We start from the raw sequence: 7282 nt of genomic DNA on the forward strand, positions 1-7282 counted from the left end.
CAGGCTGCAACTCAAAGAGGAATGTTTGTGGTCTACCTGGAAGCAGCAGAATGTGGGCAGCACGAAGCAAATGTGTGGGTCACTACCAGTAGAAGGGAAGATCACTCTCCGTGCACAGGTTAGAAATGTTACCTGCCAAGAGCTGCAATGAATGCAGGGCTTGTGTGTTTGGTGGCAGGATGGAACCAATGCATTAGAAAAGCACCTCCTCTTTTAGTGCTTTCACTTGCCTTCAGCTCAGATGGTTTGTTTTTAAGTGACCATTTACCAGCTTTTGTCTTACTTTTAACAAACTCAAGAGTCTGGGGTGATCTGGGTGAATACGATGAAGTCTCAGAAAACACCCTTCTAACTGCTGACCTTAGTTACACATCAAGCATTTGCATGGGAAGGCACTAGGAAGGTTTGCTGCGTGCACTGCAAAAGTTGCTCATTTCTTTTTGAGCGTATTTCATCTCTAGATTCTACATGGGTACCATATGGGCCCCCATTGATGTGGTAAGTATTTATTTTAACCAGTGTAATAAATCGTTGCATAAATCCCTATAATTGACCCGGATGCGTGTTAAAGCTGCCTGCAGGCAGCTCTATTATCTTTCAAACTATTTGAGAAAGTTCCTTTTTTTAATAGACCACTGTGCTGAAGTCTTTAGAGCTCAGAATATCCCTTTCCACCTTTTTGGCATGAACGCCCTTCAGGGCATAATGTTAGCCATTTGTGCACAAGGAAGGAGGCTTCAATGAATACCAAAACCACGGAATTAATTAGTTTTTAGTACAGTCTGAACTTTCTATGACTAAATTCCAGAGAAACCTAAACACAGCATAATTCTTCTTGAATGGAGCCCTAAATGTAAGGAAAGGCTTTACAAACCTTTTGGGAAATCATTTTTTGGTATCTCTAGTCAGTCTCAAAAACTGGGTAAGCAAGGATGGCTCCACAGAGGTTTTACGTAGTAGCAATAGGAATTACGTTTCAAGTATGAGAAGTGCTGAGCAATTTTCCTGGATGCCAAAGCATACTGGTATTCAATGTTTATTCAATGAAATGTTTATATAGGTAGCTGTTCTGTACATGCTCCTGCTGCTCTTTTAGGAACTCTTCACATCTGGTAATTCCTATCTCAAGAATATGTTTGATTCCTACGTTAGAAAGGACCCTTTCTGTTCCCCCACTCCCTCTTATTTTTTTCCCCTGAGATACCGAAAAATAAGATCCCAAAAGATAATCAGAGTATTCCAAGAGCAAGCTTTTTGTGTTCAGCATCCATAATGCCTTCACCTGCAAGTGGGCAGGGTTTTGGTATGTCCAATGGACCTACCTGGGTATATTCTTCCAAGTGGAAAGTATTTAACCTTCTTTTGATTTTGGATTCTCCATCCTTGGAGATACTAAAAAGCATCTGAACATGTTCCTGGGCAGCTGTTCTAGGTGGCCCTGCTTGAGCAAGGAGGTTGGGCTGGGTGACCTCCAGAGGTCCTTTCCAACCTCAACCACCCTGTGATCCTATGAACCTGTCAGGATGTGGTAGCTTGGTGGCCGGAGTTCCAGCGTATGGGATTATCTACATTATACAATGCATTCCTTGAGAAGTTATTGCATCTTCTTCTGCTAAAAAATCATTAAAATGGCCAGTAGTGCAATTTAGTTTTCATCAGAAGAAGTTTTAGTTTTTAAACTCTGCATTTTATGTATGACTTCTTCCAGTTCAGATGTTGCTGCTGCAGAAGCAGACAGCAGCCTTAGAGAAAATTCTGTCGCAAAAACCTTCCCTTCTGCCATTTCCCTGAATTAAAAAGTGCAAATGACTTCAAGGCTGAAAGTTGCAGCTGAAAAAAAACCTGGAGGCCAGGTATTAGCAGAAGCAAAGGGTAATGCTGTTTATCCTTGCAGAATGCATGTCCTGCTGCAGTACGCATCCTGGCTTTCCGCTTCTGCTGACCTATACAAATTCCTTAAGAGCCTTTCTCTGTCATGGCTAATTTCCCCCCACTGCTCTCCCCATGAGTGGGGATGGAGGGAAAGGCACAAAGTTATTGCTGCAGAGAGCAGCTGAGATTTCCTCAGAAAAATCTGTGAAGCTGAAAAAACCATCACTGCTGGTTCCCGCAGCCACGGGTGGTTAAGGCCTTCCAAAAGCGGGGTAGGGAAGGGGCTTGCTTACAAGAGCCAGGCTGATTGTGCATTTCCCTCACTCCCTGCAACTGCAGAGCAGAGGCTGTTTTTGCCTGCTTATGCCACACAGAGAATATTCAAGGTGAAGACTTGTTTCCTCTATCTGCTGTGTATCACGTAACTTGCACGCAGTAAAAAAGACCTAAGTGACTGAGCTCCAAAAGTTGATTACTGCCTTATGACAGGGGTGCCTTCAGCCCTCAGATCCTGCCATGCATTTCGACGGCTATTATCCTGCTACCAGTGGCATGTTGCTGCTCTTCTTTTTCTGTTGCCTTGCTGGGGCTAAACGGTGAGGGCTCAGCTGCCGAAGCAGCAATAAACAGAAGCCACAGGCAAAGACAAAATATGAAAGAAGACGATGACTCCTTTTGCTCTAGGCCTAGGGACATCCCACACTAAGGTGCTTTTCCAAGGAGCCTCAGCACCTACACATCAGCCTGCTGAACTACAAAGCACCGTCAGCGCGAGAGACAAAAGTTACACGTCACTCCTGGCATCAGTATGCAATTAAAACCCTCGGTGTCGGCACGAACGGGCTGCTCTTTGTTAGCTTAACAGCAGTTGGAGAAGCCTGGGAGCAAGAGGCAAACTGCGTCGTGTTCTTGCACAGCAGAAATGCGGCAGGGAGCCTCTGCTGCAATAGCTGCGCCCACTGACCAGGCACTGTCCCTGCTGGGAAACATGGTTCATAAAGGAGCTGCAAGGAGCCATGTGTGTCTGCAGCCCTGTCTTCCCCTGTGTGCCCTGGTCTCTGCTGGGCTGCACACACAGCCTCTCAGAGGTTGTAATCCAACGTGGAGTCTGGAAAGGCGAGCAGGAACCTCTGCAGAATGAAGCAGCAGATCTGTACCAGGTTAAGTTTAGAGCTGTTCATTCGACCCCACTAAAACATCCACCAGCGCCCTCGCTCCCACATCCCTCCCGCTGGAAGCTGCCCCTCTCCTGGGGCCCTCACAGCAGCTTACGTGCAGCTGAACTTTGCACCCTGGGGAGAAGGTAGGTCAAGGTAGAAGGACAGGAGGGACCAAAGCCCTTCTTTGCTGACAGCTATGGTCAGAGCGGCTTTTGCTGCTCACAGTGCAAGTGCTGGTACGCCTGGGCTCCTGCTGCACTGCTGTTGGCTTTGGTACTTTCTGGTAGCGCAGAAGTAACGGCTGTGCTCCCAGGAGACCCTCTCCTTCCTTGCCCCATCCCACCTTTATCTAAATGTGACTAGGTAATACGGACTGGCACATCAGTAAGAGAAGCCCTCCACTTGCCCCAGCCCTGCTGCTGCTACTATATAGCATCTACCCAAGTCTTAAAGAATGCAAATGTGCCTTAACAAACACAATTGTTTGTTAAGATGCTCACACCCCGCTTTTCTGTGTGAATCCCTGCCTGGTTCTTGGTGCAATGTACAAGAAGTACACAAAATAATTGGGCCATAAATACGAAATGTGTTGGCAAATAGAAAGCCTGGGACCTGTTGTTAGTGCAGTCTGGGGAGGCTGTTTAGGCTGCTGGTTTATCAGTGCAATGACAGCCGAGGAACAGTAGACCCACTTCAAAGGTGGTGTCTGAAGATAGAGATAGGACTTATCCATTCATTGTGCAGCATGGGCTGAGATTCTAGCTTTGAATGAGCCACTTATAGATCCTTTTTGTTATTATGATGGGTTGGATGGGGGTTAGACATTGGTGTTGTTCTGCAGTAGAAAGGCAGTGATGTGGGTAGGAAAGTAACGTTTCTAACTCTGCAGACTCAGTGCTGCTGGTGCAGAACAAATGTCTTTGGTTCTGACTTCACAGAAAAAACCTGCTCTGTTTTAGTATGTTGCTGGGGTTCCCACAGTGTCTGACACGACGGGAGCCAAGCACTTTCCACAAGAGCAATAAATCCTGGGACAAGCCTCTGCTATGTGCCGTCCTTTTCAACCCCACTTTTCCTCCCTTGAGGAAAGAAAGTTCGATGTGATGCATCTTCTCTTTGCTTTTTAATTGTGTGATGTGCTTAAGATTCTCATTAGCAAGTGCAAGGCCAAAGGACTATATTGGCTTGGGAAAGGAAAGGGCTAAATCTTGATTTGCTTTATGTCTGATCTTGCTTTGGCCTGGGTCTGTAGAAAGCTGTGCCCTGCCAAAGTTTTGCCTTTGCAGGGCATGTGTTCTTACGGTAAAGTGACAGAGATGCAGATGAGCTTTCAGTGTTAGTGTTGGCTGCCCTTCACCCCTCTTCTCTTGCTCTCCCCTCACCTCCTGCCAGCACCAGCGGACATGAACGCGTCTCTGCTGTTCCCAAAGCAATGAGCAGAACTGACTCAGCAGAGCAGAGCCCGTACCAAATGACTGTAGGTTGTCTTGGACAGCTTCAGGGGAATCACGGGGTAGAAAATAAAGTGCAGAGGGCAGTGACCTTATTTCTGTGCTGTGAGCATTCTGCAGATGGCAGTAGGCCACGGGCAGGAGGAGGCATGGCTGGAACAGATCCTACTGCAGCAAACCTGGCAGGAGGAAGCACAAACTGGGGAGGCAGGGCTCTCAGATCATGTGAACCAGACATTACAGATGCTCACCTGAGCCCTTCCGCCCCCAGTTAACTTTCTTTTAGGTGGAAAAGGAGGAATGCAAGAGGGTGTGAAGGGGGTGAGCTGAAATAGCAAGGAGCAGTACAACCCCTTTACACATCCAGCTGCACGCCTGGTGACCGAGCTGCTAACAGCATCCTGCGGCGCCTTCCCTGTTTCCCCACTCATTCCCACCAGGCTTGGCTTGCCGGTGCAGGGGGAACCCTGAAACTGAAGCCAGGATTGCCAGCTGCCACTTGCCAACAAAACCGAAGCCAAAAATAAAAGCACCGCCCAAACATAAGGAAATCACCAAAACAAAGGAAAACCACGGAGCTTTGATTTTTCACCCTGTTACTGAGCCTGATCAGAAAAATCAGGACAAATCACAACATGTGGCATCTGTGGCCTAAATGCATCCCAAGCTCCTGGCAGCGCTGCGAGAGGGGAGATCAAATTTGCGTGCTTGCCTCCTTGCATTAGTCCTAATCCCAGCATACGGAAGAGTCTGGCCCAAGTCAGACAGCCCATCCCAGAGCAGCTCAGCAGAAGCCTGTCCTGGTGAGTCCTGGCAAGATGTCACATGAGGCCAGATTGCAGATAAGGAGGCACCCATCCTCTGTTGCTTTCAGTGGGAGGTAAGGAGCTAAACGCCTCTAAGAAATTGGCCTGTCGTGCGGGGATGCTGGACAGAACAGCTTCTGCTCCTGGTACTTAACATTTAAAGGAAAGAGTTCACCTAAAACCTTGTCCCTGTTAAAAACTCATTGCTTGCAGCTAGGATGGGAGACTGCCCCCCTGCAAAACATGGGGAGTAGCTGTTCACTGGATTGCTCTACTGCAAATAGACGGTGCTCTTAATAATTATCAATACAATGAACATTTCCCCTATATATATATATATATAATGATCCCAGCAAAAAGAACCAATTTCTGCTGTTTAGAAATAAACCTCTGCACCAAGTCAATGGGGTGAGAGCAGTCAACGGTGCTGTTAAGCATGTGCTGTAGCTGTGAGTATATGATTTCTCTTGCTTTATTTGTGTTTTCCCTTGGCAACGACAGATGTTCAGTGCTGGGTGGACTCCATAAAAGATCTCCAAGATTCTGTCCAAATTTGCTGCTTCTTCATTATTTTTATAAATAATACCTAAATAATACAGGAAACCCGGAGAGGGGCTTTGGATGAGGGCCTGTAGGGACAGGACAATGGGAATGGCTTTAACCTGCCAGAGGGGAGACTGAGATGAGCTCTTAGGCAGAAGTTCTTCCCTGTGAGGGTGCTGAGGCGCTGGCACAGGGTGCCCAGAGAAGCTGCGGCTGCCCCATCCCTGCAGTGTTCAAGGCCAGGTTAGACACAGGGGCTTGGAGCAACCTGCTCTAGTGTGAGGTGTCCCTGCCCATGGCAGAGCCTTGGAACTGGATGAGCCTTAAGGTCCCTTCCAACCCAAACCAGTCTGGGATTCTATCATTCTGTGATTGTCAGGTGTTTTGACATGGTGAATGCAGTGTATAACACAGTTTTAGCTGGGTCTCACTGTAGCTCATTACAGGCAGGTTAGATGTAAATTATTTATAATGCCAATATCACCAACTGCTTTTGCAGTGCTTTCCTTGGGAAGACCTCAAAACACTTCACAGGGAAGCTCAGTAGTCTATCCGTGCTTTTAAATCTGGAGCAGTTTATTAGACCCCAGTCAGATCAGCTGATACTGACGTACAAATACAGCCAGCACATTGGGTAAGCACAACGTGTGATGCCACAGAACGGGGATCAGAGAGAAGAGATCCCCATGCTTTGCCTTTGCCGTTGCTACGAGCCGCTTCCCGCGCCCTTTTAAAACCCAAAGCTCGTGCCAACGAACGGCAGGAGGATTTAATGCTGAGTTTCCCTCCTGCCAGGCTGTTTTCTCAGGCAGGGTTGCTGCAGCTTGTTTCTACCCCTGGGATGTGCTAATTCCCACACCAGATTCTCCATGGATAAAACCAGTTAGAAACGGGCATGGCAGTCACTTGCTTTCTCTTTTTCTCTGCAACAACTAAGTCGAAGGGACATGCGGGGAAGGGAGAGGGACCACATCCCGAACCAGGGGGAGCCTCTTGTCTGCTTTCAGCAGAAAGAGTAAGGCCAGGCTTTTCACCAGCCTCACTTTGATGATCTCTAACTTTCTGTGCAGGAAATGGTTCTTTCTAGGTCTCAGTGTTGCCTTTTAAACACTCATACTGCTTCCTTGGGCTTGTCTGTGGAGAAAGGCATCCAGCTTTCCTAGCCAGAAAACCTTCCTAAACACCTTCCCTTGGAGGCTGCTGCTTTGCCCAAGGCAAAGGCTTGCAGAGCACAGATGGGATTGGCGAGGGCAGGAGTAGAAGGGGAATGGGGTGGGGAGAGCAAAAGAAAACTCATTGCAGGAAAATGGAGCAGGAGGTTGGAAGTAGATGGAACCAGAGGAGGGAGATGTGCCAGGGACCTGTTTCCCCCACGCTCCCACCCGCTGCGGCACTCTCCTGCTGAGGTCAGGCTGTTGAATGGGAGCATGCAGAGAGCAAGAGGCCGGGG

This window comes from Pezoporus flaviventris, unplaced genomic scaffold, assembly GCF_033815535.1.
Source record: "Pezoporus flaviventris isolate CSIRO_AGI_PZ_B2104156 unplaced genomic scaffold, CSIRO_AGI_Pfla_v1 ptg000037l, whole genome shotgun sequence".
NCBI lineage: Eukaryota > Metazoa > Chordata > Aves > Psittaciformes > Psittacidae > Pezoporus > Pezoporus flaviventris.